The sequence below is a fragment of the Hypanus sabinus genome, chromosome 20 (genome assembly GCF_030144855.1).
Source record: "Hypanus sabinus isolate sHypSab1 chromosome 20, sHypSab1.hap1, whole genome shotgun sequence".
Classification (NCBI taxonomy): Eukaryota; Metazoa; Chordata; class Chondrichthyes; order Myliobatiformes; family Dasyatidae; genus Hypanus; species Hypanus sabinus.
In genome coordinates this window covers 24,161,626-24,181,360 of record NC_082725.1, presented here as the reverse complement: position 1 = coordinate 24,181,360, position 19,735 = coordinate 24,161,626, and the positions used below count along the sequence as shown (strand labels likewise).

General features: G+C 38.6%; 1 long non-coding RNA gene across 1 annotated transcript in view; it reads right to left on the bottom strand.

Moving 5' to 3' along the window:
* Positions 1–354: 354 nt before the first annotated feature.
* LOC132378381 (uncharacterized) overlaps positions 355–19,735 on the bottom strand; it is a 54,191-nt gene continuing 34,810 nt past the window's right edge. Inside the window, exons 2-3 of the long non-coding RNA XR_009507013.1 lie at positions 3,160–3,363; positions 355–432 (exon numbers count right to left, since the gene is read on the bottom strand). This is a non-coding gene — a long non-coding RNA (uncharacterized LOC132378381). The remainder of the gene's footprint in view (positions 433–3,159; positions 3,364–19,735) is intronic.

Here is a 19,735-nt window from a genome sequence, read left to right as displayed (position 1 = left end):
TTATGAACAAGATTAGGCCATTCACCCTTGAAAACAGATTGTTACATTTTAATCCAATTTTCAGATAGAGGACATTTAAAAATCAGGTTGGAGAAAAGAGGGGTTGCCAATTGTTAATCACAAGCCAACCTGACACTTCCCATCAGCAGAAAACGTAACCCAAAATATGAATCTGACGGGATCCAAACGATGATTTATTATTTTTTAATTTGTTCACCTTGAGTCAGGATGATTTTCTGATTTCCAGCCCAATCTATTTGCTGCTGGCTATTCTGTTATGGCAAGTACACAATTCAATTAGCATTAATTTGCTTCTGAAGGTGCAAAATCCCTTGTTCCAGCATTCCACTCGATTGTGTTTCCAGCACCAAGATACAAGGAATTACCAGTAGTGTCAGTGTTAACACAGGGGGTAATAGTATTCACAGATTTCTGCCAAGATGAAAACAATGCAGTATCACATATCACATTTCAAAATCCAATTATGTTTATTTTAAAATATACTTTTGGTTAGTGTTTCCTGTTGCTTTTGATTGCTGAATGAATTATTTAATCAGTTATGGCATAAGCACTTGGAAATTGCATAGTTGAAATGCAGAGTTAATAAAGCTCACAATCAAACTGTAGAATTTCTTGTCAATTTAATTAGAAATACATCAAAGTCATTTAAAAATCATTCTTAATAATTGTTGATAATTGTTAGCATGTCACTAGAACTGAGCAATATACAAGTATTGTTGTTTTAAAGCATATTAACATTGGATTTGTCATTTTATTTATGATGCATACATGATCATTGTAGAGCAAAAACCATTTACTGTGAATGGCATCTATTTGTTTCAAGAGAAATGAAGATGCTTTGTGTTTCTGATGTGGACAGAAAGACATTAGGAGTGAACTAGATAAAGGCAGTGGTGCAAGGCATATGGAAGAATATCTTTTGTTAGTTTATAATGCTTTCCTTCCCATAGTCTTCGCATCCAAAGAATGTCCATTGATTTCAATTGAACTGCATAGTAGTGAAGATTCACCCTGGGAATGGGTTAATAAGGGAAGATCTATTTTTTGATGTTGAAACTTCTTGGTTAATAATACATTCATCCATTATATTTTAAATAAATTAAGACATTGAATAAAAAGTTCTTACAGTCGACAGAATCAATGTATTTTTTTCCAAAAATATGGACCATTACTGTGCAGACATAAACCATTCAGCCTATCGTATTTGTTTTACTTCAAAGATATCACAAATCAGTTTGTGGCTTTCTTTACATTCACAGTGATGTGAAACCCAAACCCATAAATTCATAATGCTTTCATAGCAACATATTCATGGTGTCTTCAGGTCATTACGTTTTATGGATGAGATACTACTTCTACTCACATGGCCCCTGAGAAATACATCTTTCAGGTTCGTAGATGATTGTTATATAGAACCTAGCCCCTCAGTATCCAGTGGGAACAGGATCTTATACTGTATTCCTTCCGCACAAAGAATTTGCTTTGGCTGCACCAAACTTCAGTGTGTTTCTTAGCACATTCTCTTGCAGACTGGCACATTGCAGGCTGCAGCATTCGTTTGTGGACATCTCATTGCACTGGAAGGCCAGATAGTGTGACTCTGACCTCGTAGGAAGTATCTGATGAAGAAGAACCTTCTCACTGCCAGTGAAGTGAGGTCTCGGTGTTTGTTACTGAGTTCTGCCAGGTGGCTTTGACAGTTTGCTCAAGGAACTATCTCACAGGATCCATAGTGTTCTTGTCCTTCAGTACTTGCAAGGCTGTTGACCACTATTCAATCAACATGTGTGGAAGGTGTTTTTCAGTTAGAGTATCTTTCTGAAAGATGGTTAGTCCAGGAAAGTACATATGAATTGGATATAGTACAGCAACAAGGCCAGGCCTGTTATTTCAGAATATATTTGACAGGTTTCTATAAAGTATCCCTTCATTCTGCAAAACTCCAATGAGTACAAGCCCAGAGCCATCAAACACTCCACCTACCATATCTTGGTAGTGTTAGCCTAATTTACGGATATTACACCACTGCCACTGCTGGGATGATACAAACATTTTTAAGAGGGTTGCACACTAGACTCAGTCGCTTAATTCTGGCAGTAGAAGGACCCACAGCTGCAAATAATCCTCATAAGGCCATAACTTTGCCTGCAGCAAGATTCCCTGTATTCTCATTCATCCTGGATTGTACCAACTGACAGCATTCCCTTGCAGTCACCAAACTGTACTGGAATATCAACAGGTTTTGGGTACACTGAAGAATGACCTTCACTGAGTTAATGACCCTCCGTATACACTTGAAGTCAGTCTCTCAGTATGCATCTGTGGGAACACACCACCGATTTGAGAATCCCTGTTTGATGGCTCTGGGCCTGTGCTCATTGGGGGGGACTTATAGTGGATGTGGAGAGATTTTTCCGAAAATGGTGGAGTATAAGACCAACGGGCACAGCCTCAGAATAGGACATCCCTTTAGAACAGAGAAGAGGAAGAATTTCTTTGAGTGGTGAATCTGTGGAATTCATTGCCAGAGATGCTGTGGAGGCTTCGTCACTGAGTATATTTAAAGAACAGGTTGATAGGCTCTTGATTAGTAAGGGTGTCAAAGGATATTGGGAGAAGGCAGGAAAATTGATTTGAAAGGGATAATAAATCAGCTGTGATGGAATGATGGAGCAGACTTTATGGACTAAATGGCCTAATTCTGCCCCTATTTGTTGTGGCCTTATGGTCTATTTCACAGCTAGTCAGAATGAACTGCAACAAGGCACTTTGAATCCTTTTCAGGTCCTTCTTTGCAAATGCATAGTCTGTAAAGCAGTGGCATTCTCCCCACCATCTTCACAGCTGTCCTGACTGAGGTTTCAACTACACTGGAATGATTTGAAAGGGAGGACCCAACCCATTCCCAACCCAGAATGATCTTGGTAACTGTTGGAAAGTTCTGCTGAAAAGGCATTCTACCAGAATATTTGGGCAGTCTGTTCAGGGAACCACAGCAAAGGGACCATCACACCTTTGTCCACTAGTGCTTACAGAGTGTTCATACTGAGGCCTCTAGCCTATCAAAATAAATTTAACAAGGTTAAACAACTAACAATACAAGTTACCAACAATAACTAATTAAGGTACTCTAGGTACCTCAGAGCAGAACGTTCTCTGCACAGGTCAGTACAGTACCTCCCTCTCTATGATGGCATATGAAGACCCAAGGAGACCTGAGGAACTTGAGATAGGGTTGAAGAACTTGAGGCATGCACGCTGATCTTGAGACAGACCTGGGGAACTAGAAGCAGAGCTGGAGAACTTAAGCAGACCTGGTAATCTTGAGAAACTCCTGGGTAACTGGAGACATAGAATAAACATAGGAAACATTGAATAAAACTCAGGAACATTGAATAAAACTTGGAAACCTTGAATATAACTCGGTAACATGGAATAAAACTCAGAAGCATGTCACGCCATGGGCGACCTAGCAAACCTATTTGATCTTAAGAACCTTGGAAAAAGCCTTGAAAATAGATTAGAGGAGCTCAGGATGTGAACTCACGTGAGAGACTCAGAATTAAGATGAGAAACAGATGGAACAAAGACTCAGAACATGGACTTAAGAACAGAGGGCATCCTCGCCTGCAGCTGATTAATATCCAGGATGTTGTTCAACCTCCACTGGGTCCATTACATTGCGGGATCCTTTTGTCCTGGTGTGCGCTGGCATTGGGGGAACCCAAATGCAGGGAAAAGACAGACTCCTGTGTAGAGACGGCAGATAGAGTTTATATATAGGAATATATAAGGAAGAGAGGCACCAGGAGAAGCTGATAAGTGGGTGAGGAGTGGGGAATGAAATAAGAGGGAAGGGAGCGAGAGAGAAAAATAACTGGAAGTTAAAGGAATCGATAGTCATGCCATCAGGTTGGATGCTACCCAGGTGGAATATGTGGTGTTGCACCTCCAAACTGAAGGCGGCCTTTTCATGGCAGTAGAGGAGGTATAATGAACTGCCATGTTGGACTGGGAGTAGGGAGTGGACCTGAGAACACAGCCTCAAAATGAGAGGTGTCCTTTTAGAATAGAGATGAGGAGGAATTTCTTTAGCAAGAGAGTGGTGAGTCTGTGGAATTCTTTACCACAAGTAGCTGTGGAGATCACATCTTTATGTATATTTAAGGCAGAGATTGATAGATTCTTGATTGCACATGGCGTGAAAGGAGAGGGCAGAAGATTGGGTCTGAGAGGAAATATATCATGAAATGGTGGAGCAAACTTGATGAGCCTAACAGCCTAATTCTTCTCCTCTATCTTATGGTCTTATGGTCTAAAATGGTTAGTCACTGGGAAATCCTGCTTTTGCAGATGGAGTGAACCCCTAATTGACACTGGGTCTCACCAATGTAGTGGAGGACTTATTTGGAGCACCAGCTACAGTAGACAATCCAAATGGAATTGTGGGTAAAATGTTGCCTCACCAGGAAAGGCTGTTTGGCACCCTGAATGGAGGTGAGAAAGGAGGCAAATGAGCTGGTGTACCACTCCTGCTTGCAGAGATAAGTGTCAGAAAGGAGATCAGTGCGGAGAAATGAGTGGACAAGAGAACCATAGAGAGAATGATCCCTGTGGAAAGTGCAGAGTTGGGAGAGGAAGTAAAGATGTGCTTGGTAACAGGACTCTGTTGAAGATGGTGGAAATTGTGGAGGATGATATACTGAATGCAGAGGCTCATGGTAAGTAAGGACAAGAGAAACACCAGCTCTTGTCAGGTGTGGGAAGATGGGGAGGGGACAGATGTCCAGGCAACATCAATGTTCTAAGAAGGGAAACCCCATTCTTTGGAGAAGGAGGACATCTCTGATGTTCTGGAAGTGAAAGCCATATCCTCGAAACATTTGCAGCAGAGACAAAGGAACTGAGAAAAGCAAATGGCATTTCTACAAATGGCAGAGTGGGAAGAAGTATAGTTAAGACAGTTGTGAGAGTCGTTAGACAGTTCATCCTTGGAGATGGAGACTGAGTGATCGAGAAAGGGGAGAGAGGTGTCAGAAAAATATTGGCTTTTTATTCTTTCCCATAGATGCTATTGAGTTCCTCCAACATTTTGCACTGATTTGTTACTCCAGATTTCCAGCATCTGCAGAATCTCTTGTGCTTAGACCTGAGAGTGAAGGGGACAATGGATCAGTTCAATCAGATGCCGAAGAGCATCGCCTCACTTCTCCTGTGGTTGACGCTGCCCCCTGATGTCCACTCAAACTGACTGCAGGATGCTGATCAATCTGTGGGCTGACTTTGGATCCAAGCAGAAGATGGTGGCATTGCCCACGCACAGGGAGACTTTGATCTGGGTGACCTTGATGTCTGAAACCTCTTATGTCTGTTATATTCATTTTAGTCAAGATGTAAGACACTTAGGATTGTCTTACTTCCAGGCACTTTGCCCTATAAAGCTTTCACTATCACAAGTGCCCTTTAAAATGTGAAGAGCATTTCAGACTCCACCCACTTTTAAATAGTGAACACCACATACCCACTATTCTCAAGCAATTGAGAAATGTATTTTCCCACAACTCTCCTCTAATCTTTCTACTAAACAAATTAAATTCATATTCCCAATTTTTACACACACATATATGTGTTTGTTAGTGTGTGTATATATAAAATCTTTCAGCATCTCTTTATAGGGCATCAAGAGGACATGAAATATGAATTTATACCTTCTTTTCTCCTTGTTAACAGGACTTAAATCTGAACAGTTGTTCTTTTCTGGGCACTGAGATAGGAACAGATGTTGTAACAGAGGTGACTCAGTACCAGGCAGCCCAGGAATCCTGTATCATCAAGCGCTAAGCTTCAAGAGCAATTTACCAATGCATACATGACATATAACCTTCAAGAAATTAGTTTATACAGACATATTTTAAAAAGGCTACAAAAGGCTAGCAAGGTCATTTCTAATATAGAAATCATTTTCTGCCAAATATATTGCACATAATCCACGAATGCTTGACGTTTTCATTCCGAAGCTTCAGACTTCATTCACTTGCAAGATAAGCAGAGGAAAATGAGCTCATTATATTAACATAGCAATGGATACCTCTCCAGATTTTCAGAATGAGTTTGGATGCGCAGAAGAAGCTGTTTAAAATTAACTCCTTCAATCACGTGAATGACAGCATCAGAATTGAAACAGTCTAAAGTCAAATGAAACCTGGGTAATATGATTACTTTAGCCTTCCATTAGGAATAAAGTTTTTTTTCTTTTTTTTAACTTCTCAAATGGTGGACTAGTAATAGAAAAGATATGAAGAGATGTAACTATCTGAATTTTACAAGGATTATCTATCAACTTTGTTTACCATGTACATGTAAAAGGAATTTGCTGTGACGTGTTGGTCAGGGTATAATGTACAACAAAAGGCAGCATTCAAGAATTTTAAGTATAATGAATTATACAAAAAATAAACTTAAGAGTTAAGGTATGGATATGGATAGTGCAAAACAAACCAGAAATACCGGCATGTATTTACCATCTAAACAGCATTATGAAAAATAGTTTAAAGTTTTTACAGTGCAGGGGGTAATAGAGGGGTTGGGGGGTGGGGGGGGGGGGGCTGACCAGAAGGGTTGATCAGATGAACTGAATTTTTAAGATGGCGTGCTTTCTATTGTTTTAGTCGTCCTATTGAAATTTCTGGAAGGAAGATTTTGGAAAAGGCTGTTTGCAGGGTAATGATTCCACCTGCCCATTTGTTTGTCCAGGATACGTACAAGTCCTGCAATGATTGTAGACTGCAACCAAAGACCTTTACTGCTGACCTGACAGTTCACTGTAGTTTTCGTATACTGTGAGAGGAAGCTGCACCAAACCAGACAGTAATGACTGATGTGAGGTATTCTCAATGTTGGCAGTGTAGAATTGCACCAGTATGTTCTGGGGAAAATTAAATTTTAAGCATGCAGATGGAAATAAGTGACAATAACTTCTCTGTCCAGGGACAAATTCTATCGACTTTGATTTTCACAGAGGGAAATCATGAGGAAAGCACACACTCCATTAGATCCAGTGCTTACATAGCCAGTGCATAACATGGCTGCTAGAGGATTCCAGAAAGGTCAGTTTCTTAAAGAAAGAATGCTCTCATCATCAACTCTCCAAAAAAAGAAAACCCTATTTTGCCTCATGTCTAAGAATTTTGCTCTCATATCAACAGGGGAAATATTCCCATTTGAAACTGACAATTATCTAGGCGCAATGATCCTTTGAATTACAGGTAGTTTTCCCACAATAGTTCACATGAAGGAGAATAGCACAACTGCTTTTTTGTTACTGGTACCTTTAATGATTTCATTTTTATAACTTAAATGGAGTTCTGCGCAGTTCCTAAGATAAATTGTCCCCATTGCCCACTTTGCAAGATATGCACATACTTGTTATTATGTTTAATGCTATTTGTTTGAATTACAATCCAGAGCGGTGAGCCCCTAGACAACACAACCTACAAAGAATGTTTTATTGTGGAGAGACACTGAAGACAATCTGGTGCAGATCAGCCAGGTGTAGAGCAAAGAGTCAATTAAGCTTGCCTATTAGGATCAGAACACCAAAATCACTTTTGCAGACCTCATCAAGGTAATGTTGGCAAGCATCCAACGCTGTCAGTGGTGACATTCATTTCAGCAGGGTAATGAACTGGTGCAGTGGAGGAAGAAAGATGCAATGCAGGGATTTTGCCAGTTCTTTGCAGAGCAAAACTAGAAGACAATGATTAGAATACCAAGAAGCAGTTTGAATAGGGAGAGTGAGGTGGCAGCATTCATACTTTTTCTGATGTACAGTACATTCAAATTCAAATATTCTGTTTACCAAGGCCCTTGTGGTCTGAGTGGAACAAATACCCACTATTTTATGTGTGACATTTACTGGGTTTAAACAACCACCATACTACAATTTAAACATTAGAATAAAGCTCCCACCTGGGCAGAGGAGATATACTTCTGACAAACTTTGTAACCCACCACCCATTCCTTCAACATGACTAAACAACAATGCAGAAGGATACAACATTTGTTCTGAACCTTACTGTGGAACTCCAGTACAAACTTCACAAAAACAAAGACTAAGTAACAATAAAATGATATTCTCATAGTATTTATACAAAGCTCCTCTAATCTTGTTCAACCATAATGTCTTTCTAATATTTTCCATTTCCCAAATTAGTCAGACTAATTCAGCCAGAACATCACCAAGGCAAATCTATTTGCTTCAAATGTATGTGCCGCTTCAATAATTATTTCTATTTTATTGTTGTTACTATAGCAAAACATGCCAAGGCACTCTGGGAAACAAAATACAAGTCACAAATGGAAATATCAGAGAAGGTAACCAAACCTCAGTCAATGTGATGGCTTTTAAAGGGGCTCTTTGAAAGAAAAGGGAGCTGATAATGGTTTACAAGGAATTCTAGAGCTAAAAGTTTTGCTAGCAGAAGCCAAGCTGCCAAAATGGGAAAGAAATGAAATGAAAAGAGCACCAAGAAGTCAGAGTTGGAGAACAACAGAGATCTCAGAGAGCTGAAAGGCTGGAGTTGATTACAGTAGTATTGGAGTGTGGGGGCTGAGGCATTCAAAAAAGAAGGCATGGCTGTTTTAAAATCTGGGTATAGTCTAACCAGGAGTCAGTGTAGAGCAATGCAGATTGAATTGATAACTGCCTCAATGGTGAATAAACTATTAATAGCATTCTATTTATTTCTCTATATGCTAAGAATTCTATTTTCATGGTCTATGTTGATTTCTGCCTCCCTCTTCCCATCCTTTCTTGCCTCTCAGCTGCTCCTATCATGATCAATCAGCTGGGAGATTGGACCGGAGGAACTGCAGGCATTTAAACAGCTTTGATCTGTTGCTCTGCATCTTCCATTTCATAAAACATCTAATTATCATTGCAAGGAAGCAGCAACCAGCATCCTCTGCCCACTACAACCAAATCAACAACAAATTAACGAGAAAGTTTGAAGAGCTGCGGAACTTACCATCTGACTAACACAATATTTAAAATTTACATATCAAAGAGACTCACTAAAATCTACCTCTGTATCTCCATACAGAACTAAACAACTAAAACAAGTAGCAAGCCTGCTGCTGAAGAGCCACTTATTTTCAGTTCCTGCTAACTTTACATTCCACCTTCTGAAAAAGTACCGAGTCTTTCAGCAGTGAAGTAACAGATAATCGTGACAATTTTTCTGTCAGATTTGCAACATTTTCAACATCTTCTTCCTCCCTGCTTTGCAACCACAAAAGCCTACGAAAAGTAATGAATGCAGCCCAGTCCATCACATGAAAAATCTTCCTCACCATTGAGCACTTCTACAAGGAGAGCTGCCACAAGAAAGCAGCATCCATGATCAAGGAATCCTACCATCTAGGCCATACTCTCCTCTCACTGCTGCCATCAGGAAGGAGGTACGGGAACCTTAGGTCCCATACCACCAGGTTCAGGGAAAGTTAGTACCCTTCAACCATCAGGCTCATGAGCTGATGTGGAAAATTTCACTCACCTTGAAACTGAACTGATTCTGCAACCTAAGGACTCACTTTCAAGGACTTTAAAACTCAATACTACTTTTTACTTATTTATCTAATATTATTATTATTGTTTATGTATTTTGAGCCTAATTTCTTTCCAGCATTACAAGCTCCATGTGATTTCTCTACTCCTGCAATCCTAGCTTTCTATAAACCACAGAACTGAAATGCATCACTGTTGCAAGTTTTGCCTTCATCTAAGAAATTCTATAATTATTTTCCTTCCTTCTTTAAGATCCCTTTAAAATAAACATCATTTCCCAAGCATTCAGTCACATACCTGATGATTTCCTTATCTAGTTTAATGCGTAACAAATCAACAATTTTTGAAATCATAATCTGCATCAAAATGATCCAGCATCTTTATCCACAATGCGATAAAGCAAATTCTGCAGCTAATTTGCAAACTTCATGCTAATTTACAAACCAAGAGCAAATTTTGACTCCTCCCCTCACTTAGACACACCATTGAAGGTGGTATTCGTGACATTCTATCATTCTGACACACTTTGTAACATGTTATTCTGCATTTTGTTATTGTCTTTTTCCTTTGTCCTACCTAAATACACTGTTATAATGAAATGATCCACATCAATAGCATGCCAAACAAAATTTTTCTACTTTTTCTTAGTACATACATCAATAATAAACCAAATAACCAATTTAAAGATCATGCACTAGAGCAAAGCACGCATGTTCGGACAATGTGAGCACTGAGAGGCACTTGTGGGGAATATTGCAAGCCTGAGATAACTCAGCATCAAAGCATCAGTGGGCCTTCCAACAACCAAAATGTGGACAATAATGTCAGGTCAATTACAGTGCAGGCATGTCGTGTCCATTTGGGTTCAAGTGTGGAAATATATGCTGTGATGTGTTTCTGAACTCTCTTTCTGAAATACGTCTCCACTCAATAGGTGTTAAAGGCCTATAAGTTATTACATTGACCTATTAGTACATACAGTGGACAACACACTTCCATGTCATTACATCTGAGCAGGTTCAATTTCCTAGAAAGAAGAAAACTATTTTTTTTAATTATGATTTTAAGTTTTGCAGAATATTTGCTCATACCCAGGTAAAGCCTTACACTGTGTAGAGCATTTTCATATTTATCCAATAATAATTCATTGTGCCGACCTGAGATATATCCACAGAAGCATCAGCTACCTTGGTGCATTTTCTGATGAAGACAAACTGTAAGCAGTTTAGTACATGCTGATTCATCTATTGACTCCATACCACCTTCTGGCAACTGCCCAAGTCCGATCCAAAGTGTTTGCAATTTTCATGAATAAAGTGATTCTGATTGACTTTTGTACCTCACTTCCATGACATGCGAAGAACATCTATTTTCATCTGCAAAGTTCTACTGAGCACAACCAATGTCCTATTTCACTTCAGAATGAAAACTCATGCATTTCTACGTTACTCTAGACTTCCAATATACCACAAGCCATCATTCCAGCTTATTAAGCTCCCTCCATAACCTTAAAGTGATCCATGATTCAGTTGTCTAAAAATAGGCCAATTTCCTTTCACTCATAATGCTGTACTCAGGAACATATAATGACTAACTTAAGCAACACTTAAGTTCCGCAGAAACTCACACAAAATTCTGGAAGAACTCAGCAGGTCAGGCAGCATCAATAGAGAGATCCAAAGTGCTGATATTTCAAGCCAAAATCCATCTTCAGGACTTAAGTTCTACATGTATTTCTACCTCTACAAATTCCACCAGCACAGAAATTTTGACACAGGCCTGTACATCTCCCTTTCTGGCCTTTGAAGCATTGTGGCTTTAATCATTCCATCTTCTGTCCTCTTGCTGTCAAGGCCTCAAGTTCTGGAATTAATTCCTAAAACCCCATTGCTGTGTTTTCCTCTATTAAGAACTTCCTTATAACCTGCTTCTGAACTAAAATTGCTTTGGAGGGTAAAGTACTTTAAGAAACGTCTTAGAACATATTAATGCAATACATGGATGTAAATTACAGTCATTGTTATCTAGATCATTCTTGATTACAGTGCATCATCCAAAAGTTGAAAGAATTGAGTTCAAACTACCAAAGAAACCCTGATGAGTGGTCTGATGCTTTGAAAGACAGGAATAACCCCCTAACAAGGAATGTATACTGTATTAATAAACAGTCCATCTTTAAACAATACATTTCTTTATGAGCAGTTGTATCTGATTTCAGATATTTAAAAGGTTGCAGGCATTAGACTCTCAGTCATAGAAGTAGAATTAGGCCATTCGGCCATCAAATCTGCTCTGATTAGTTCAAAGACATGACACATCTTTTGTAATACTCAGGATTCATGTTGGTCCCATAATGAACCCAATTGTACCTTCATTACCCAACTATTAATTTAATTATTTACACTGATTCCTAGACCTGTATTACTGTACAGATTGTTTGCCTTATTTTGACATGCTGTTCAATCTTTGATTTTGATACGCATAATAAATAATAGCAAGTTGGGACTCTGTTTATCTATTCCAGAAGTGTTGAATTAAACAAACCAGAAAGCCACCAGATGCTTGCTGCACATGTGACACCTCATTTAAGCATCCTTTCCTGTTACTGATGGCAGGTTGAGATGGAATACTAAAAGAGACCATCTTTCTGAGAATTCCTTTAATAACCTGCAGGGATATCTGAAATCAATCAAATTTACTGCCTGTCACATCAGGAGAAAGTGAAGCGGACTGGATAGAATATATGCAAGCAAAACCGAACTCAATATAAGGTCACTGATCAAATTTCGAAGAGATTTAGAGCATCATGCAGTATCTAGGTTATTTCCGGCTGGATTTATAGCTCATTTTATTCTACCAAGTTGTCAGTAAATCATCGATAAAGAACACGCCCACAGCGAAGGAAGCACAACAGTAATTTAGTTCAAGATTTGAATATTCAAGCTCAGGTGTTTGATGGAGTGCAGAGTTCAATAATGGACGACCGCAGCCCAAAAACCAGCTGCTGAATGAAATTGGACTGTGCATGATATATTAAACATAATGAGAGTGCACGCTTCTGAGCAGGTGTGACTGGAAATTCAGTGAAATTCTTTTATTACCATTTACTGATGCTCATTTATGAAAAAATACAATTTTTAGCCTAATCATCAGAATTATTCAAGGAAAAATGAACAATCAGGAAATATAATTTTCTACAGCACTATGTCATCAGGTTGACATTTGGAGCAACATTTTAAATTAAAGAAAGTCAAGTACTTTCCAGCCAATGAAGTGTTATTTTTTAAGTGTACTTAAAATTAATAAGCAGAGCAGCAAGCTTCAACAAACTATAATTTAAATAAAAGCAGATGATCTATTTAGTGATACTGATAAACAAATAAATATTGGGCAGTGCACAGGGAGAGTTCCTCCTATTACCTGCATAATATCACAGGATCAGAGATTTATTACAGCACTCAAGAAGGCCATTCAATTCATTGAGCTTGAGTAATTCTGAGGAAAGGAAGCCAATTCATCTTAGTACCCATCTATCCCAAAGTTATTTTCTCTCACATTTATTCACATTTCCTTTTTTTCAGAAGTTGATTGACTCTTTGATTGTGCCAGTGTTGGAAGCAGCTCATTACCAGTCTCCTCACATCTTCATGCAGCTTTTTGACCCGTATTTGAAATCTGTCCCCTCTGCCCTTTAAACCATCTTCCAAAAGGAACAGTATTAACTTCCTTTTTAGTTATCGATTTGAGTAAGTCTTGCACCATCAAATTTCCTCTCACCTTCTTTGCTCTAAAGAACATCACTCCATCTTCATCCTCATATGATCATAAGATATAGGAGAAAATTAGGCCATTTGGCTCATCGAGACTGTTCCGTCATTTCATCATGATTGATCCAATTTTCTTCTCAGCCCCAATCCACTGCCTTCTCCTTGTATCCCTTCATGCCCTGACAAATCAAGAATCTATCAACCTCTGACTTAAATATACCTGTACATAAACACTTGGCCTCCGAGAGCCTCCTGTGGCAAAGAATTCCACAGATTCACCACTCTGGCTAAATAAATTCCTCTTCTACTCCATTCTAAAAGGACACCCCTATACTCTGAGGCTGTGTCCTCTGGTCCTAGACTCTCCCACCATGCCATAGGAAACATTTACTCCACATCCATTCTATCAAGGCCTTTCACTATTTGATAGGTTTCAATGAGGTCACCCCTCATTCTTCTGAACTCTAGTAAATAAAGGCCCAGAGGCACCAAACATTCTTCATATAGCAATGCATTCAATCCTTATACCTTCTCTGAGACTTTCATATCCTTCCTAAAGTGTAGACACAATAATCCTGTCACAATATATCCAGTGTTATCTGCAGACAAAATCAACATTCCTGCATTAATGGTTCCCAGGATCCCTTCTGCTAAACCAGCCTCTCTCTACTTTAATTTTCAAGGATTTATGCACATGTAATGAACACGTAGTAATGGCAGAGAATAATTTGGCAAATGGAACCTCGATTTAATATACTACTTAAAAAAGACTGCACCTCAGGCAAAACAGTACTTGATCAATCCTGCACTAAACTGTACATGGAGCTTTCCTTATTTTTCCTGAACTCATGTATAATTATGGCAAAAGATCTGAAGAATCAATGTGTAAATTTAACCCACGTACCATTAGATGATTAGGCACAGATTGTCCGCCATCATCCTGATGGAAATCAAATTCCAAGCTCCTACTATCCATCCGTTCTCTTTTCTCATAAATGTTCTGTTACCATCCCCAGAAGAGAAAATTAAAAACCTCATAGGGGAAGAAGAAAGATTTTGCATGGTAATTAGATGATTAACTGAAAAACTAACAATAACCTGAATCTGGCCATTATGTATAGGAACTTTCTAAAGCTTGATTATGATGTAAAGCAATCTGGAGCTAAGAGTTCATGCTAAATGCCAAACTAAACATTTTTGATAAGTAAATGCCATTTTATAGCACATTTGGTAACACCTTTTTTCATAATCACTTTGAGAATAGATTGATTGGGGAATTATTGCTTGTATTGGAGCTATCCTGATTTTTGAGAACATGACATACCTGGACAATATTCAACTTGGTCAAATAGGTATCAGTGTTATAATCACTCAAAATAGTTTGGACAGAAGTAGAGTTAAAGCTAGAGTGCTAAAATACATTCTGATCCCATAGCCTTCACTGTGTCCAACTATCTCCGTCCATACATCTTATGTCAAAAACAGGAAATTATTAAAGACCCTTTTCTTAGAAGGAAGCCTAGATGGACAATCCAACTAGAAATTTTGTTTGGAAGTAGTTACAAATTCATTAGCCTCAGGTTTGGCACTTTGTACAGTGACGAGTCTTCTCTCAGCAGAGGATGATAGAAAAACAATACCAGGAGTAGACAGTAAATGTTGGCCTTGTCAGCAACACTCCGAACCTGTAACATAGTGCTATAGGACCAATTACAGAACAATGTTACAACTTAATAGACAGTAATCCCAAATAGTGCAGTTTTCCCTTAGCACTGCACTAGACTCTTGGGCTACATTTTAACATTTGGTTCTCTGGAGTAGGAATTAAATTCACCAATTCTTTAATTGAGGATCAACTGTGCCACTTGCTGAGTCAATTTCAGATTTAAACCATAAGACCATAAGACAAAGGAGCAGAAGTTGGCCATTCGGCCCATTGAGTCTGCTCCACCATTTTATCATGAGCCGATCTATTCTACCATTTAGTCCCACTCACCCACCTTCTTTATATTTCTTCCAATATTCCTACTCCTAAGTCCTGTTTCGATATACAAATGCGACTTCAAAATCCCATCTTGGAGAGAAATTTGATTAATCACAAACAGTAATTCTTAATTATCTCCATCCATTTGATCCCTGAAAAGATGCAATTGATGGAAAATAGTCTTCAAAACAATAGCAAATGCCTCACCACCTCTATAAATTCTTCCAGTGCAACATTCCCTACAAGTGTCTTCTTTTCATTTTGACAGATTTTGTATTTATTTCTTGCCATCGATTCTGACCTCACTACATTCAACTATTAAAGAACACTTGGCTTCGAAGAGAGTCATGGCATGTGGGAAAAAAATTGGGCTAGGTCAACTAGGCTGCATCACTGTCTGGTACGGGGTTGGGAGGATGGGATGGCTACTGCACAGGACCAAAGGAAGCTGCAGGGGGTTGTAAATTTAGTTGGCTCCATCTTGGGTACTAGCCTACAAAGTACCCAGGACGTCTTCAAGGAGCAGTATCTCAGGATGGCAGTGTCCATTATTAAGGATCTCCAGCATGCAGGTTTCTCACTGGTACCATCAGGAGGTAGGAGGTACAGAAGCCTGAAGGCAGACACTCAATGATTCAGGAACAGCTTCTTCCCCTCTGCCATCCAATTCCTAACCAGACATGGCACCCTGGGCACTACCTCACTTTTTTAATATATATTATTTCTGTTTTTTGCATGATTTTTAATATATTTAATAAATGTATAATGTAATTTATTATTATTATAATTATTATTATTGTTGTTGTTGTTATTATATTTTGCTTTTTCCTTCTATATTATGTATTACATTGAACTGCTGCTGCTAAGATAACAAATTCATGATACATGTTGGTGACAATAAACCTGATTCTGATTCTGACTATTACCGTCTCAATGGTACATCAGATTTGAAGGGACAAATTCCTTTCACCTGCTCTTTTGCCTTCCATTCTTATTACTAATAACTCATGCGTAATCCAATTTAGCACATTTTACACTCCTCAGCAACCCCAAATATACTTGAGAAGATATGGACAGAACCACAGAATCAGAATTAATGAGAATAAGGTGTCACCTGGGTGACGGGGGGGCCCCTAATGATGGATGCCACCTTTCTGAGGCATTGCTCCTTAAAGTTGTGCCCTGGATACTATGGAGGCTAGTGCCCCCAATGGTGCTGACTAAGTTCCCAAGTCTCCACAGCTAATTTTGATCCTGTGCAGTAGTACTCTCCCATCCCATACCAGATAAGTATCAGTCAATTAGAATGCTGCGCATGTTACATCCGTAGAAATGTATGACCATCTTTTGGTGACATATCAAATCTCCTCAAACTCGTAATGAAACGTTAGTGTCAAACCCTACCCTAAACTTCTCATACTAAATGAAGATCTGAGACCTAGCCTAAAGCACATCCAATTTTGTACATATCAAAATCAACAAATATGTTTTGAAGTATTTTATTGATATTACATAGTTAAATACATTATATAGGAGTGAACAATACAGGCATATGAAGTGCACATATTACTGAAGCTTTTGAATCATTTCAAGACACCATTAATGAACAAATATGTTTTTGAAATATTTTATTGGTATTACATAATTAACTATATTGGAGTAAATAATTTGTGCTTGTACACTACTGTTCAAGACTTTATGACATACTAGTGTATTTAATTGTCAAATGAAATACTTTTGAAAGTTGTAACATGGGAAACACAGTAAGTCAATTTTTGTATTACAAGCTCTAATAAACAGTGCTGTACTATTGATAAGATCACCCATTGTTTTATTTCGGCTACATTGGTGACTGCATTGTTGTTGCTTCATGAACCCATGGTGAGCACATAAATTGCATTAATTTTGCCTCCAACTTCAACCCTGCTCTTAACTTCACTTAATTCATTTCTGACACCTCTCTCTCCTTTCTCAATCTCTGTATCTCCATTATCGGAGCCTTCCAATATCTTATTTAAACCTACCAATTCCCAAGGCTTTCTTGACTATACCTCCTCAGAGTATGTGGCTGAATTGAAGAGATTGAGCAACATCAGTTTAGTGATGAGCTTAATGAGATCATTTAGTTTGTTGAATCTTACAAATAAACACACAGAAATGGTTCCTAACTGAAGCCCAGCTCACATTTAAAAGAGCAGTTGAAATATCTGTATCAAGGGAAATTGCAGACACAGATGCAATTGAGTTGCAGCCCGGAATGAAAATGAACATGTCCAAAATTGCACCGCCTAGATGGCGGTCTGCAAGGCTGAACAAATTGCGTTACTCTTGTGGCAGAGGCTCACATACAAAAGACCAATGAAAAGTTCAATGTGGAACTTGCAGGAAATGCAACAAAGTAGGACCCACGCAAAGAGCATGTTGGATAGACGGAAATAAGTGGATTTCAGAGGGAGAGATAAAGATAAAAAGTTGTTTCCATTTCTAAATTAGCACTGAGCTATATGCTGTTCATGAAAAATCTGATAATGATGAGAGTTACACAGGACAAGGTAGCCTTGAGATTTAAAATATGAAAACTAACAAGAGACAAGCCATACGGCTTACACCAGAAGTGAACATCAAATTAATTAAAATGGAATTGGACACAGGCTCAGCATCTTCAAACATTCCACAAAATGCGTTTGAACAACATTTCAAAGATACTGAACTGAAGCCTTTAGATATCTAATCAAACACCCATACTGGAGAAAAGATAGGTCCTGTGGGAATGAAACTTGTAACAGTGAAATACAGCAACCAATAAGTCACACTGGGCTTGCATGGGGTAGAAACAGGAGGGCCAGCATTGTGGGGTCATGAATGGCTGTGACATGACAACTACAGCTGGATTGCAAGTACATCCACCATTTGCATGCCACATCCACTGCAACAGAGTCATCTGAAAGTGAATTAAGAAAGGTACTGGATAATGCCGTAGCAGTGTTGAAGGAAAATCTCAAGCATATCAAGGGTAAAACAGTGTTAAGTGGACTTGCCACACCCAAGTTTTGCAAAACCCTTCAGGATCCTTATGGCATTCATTACAAAAGAGTCAGTGAGCTAGATCACATGGAGGCAGAAGGAAGTATTTTGAAGGTGCTGTGGGGAATGTCAGTGGTCCCTGACGCCAAGACGAATAGGTCTGTTCCAAGAATAATTGGTCTTTCGGGATCTGTGGTGATTTTTAAGATCAGCAACAACCTAATATTGTAAGTGGATCACTGCCTTCTGCCCAGGTTATCTTTGTAAATCTTTCAGGAAGAAAACAATTCAGCAATGTGAACTTAGCTGAGAGCAAGCTATAGATAGAGATGGAAGCAGAGTCCAAAGTGTTTCTCACCATAAAAACTCACAAAGGACTTTATTGCTGTAATGAGCTTATTTTTGGGGTACCATTTGCTCTTGTACTCAGGCAGAAAGCTATCAAAGGCAAAATGATGAAATACTCCCCTTTCTTTTGATTCTGCTTGTGAAACCTGAAATGTTCTGTAATCCACAATAGTTCTGGTTCTAAATGTTCCTGCTGTACTTTCACAATATCAGCAAAGCTCATTTCATCTGGTTTCGTTGGGGTTGTTAAACTTCTAAGCAAACTGTCTCTCTTTAAATCCGATTCACTCAGCAAAACTCACTTTTCATTGGTTATTTCATTCATTTCAAAAAACTAATCAACTTGCTCAGTATATAACATGCATCTCTTGTGCAATCAAATGCAACTATCTTTTAAATACAGCCAGCTGTTTCTGCTTTTAAAAATTTATGATGCACACAGTGCACATTGTTTATAACTCTGAACTTATTCCATTTTCTGCTATTTTTTAACTCAACCTTCTCTCTCTCATTCCAAAGAAACCTCATGCTGTACTTTTTTCAAACTGGGATATTTCTCTGCACTTTTTTTGTAACTCAAACATCTCACTGCACTTCTACAGGAAGATATTCATTTTTGGTTTGATTAAAACTTCCTTTTACCACAGTTATGTTTTGTTAACTCCAAAACGTCAAACTAATGGCATGTGAAATGCAGGGAGACCAGGACAAACATGTACACTTGGTTTTCACTTTTAGCAAGGCACACACATATGCTATGGTTGCCTGGTGACACATACTTTTACATATAATCCGTAAGGAGTTACTTAAATAAACAAAGCATGCTTAATCCAACTACAAACGTGTGTATATATATATTTGCAATATTACTCAAATATTACACACTTTCTACAGGGATCACTCCCTCTTGGATTCCCTTGTCTATTTGTTCCTCCTCACTAATCTCCTTCCTGGCCCCTATCCCTGCAAGTGGATGAAGCTCTACACCTGCCAATTCACCTCCTCTCTCCCCTCCATTCAGAACCC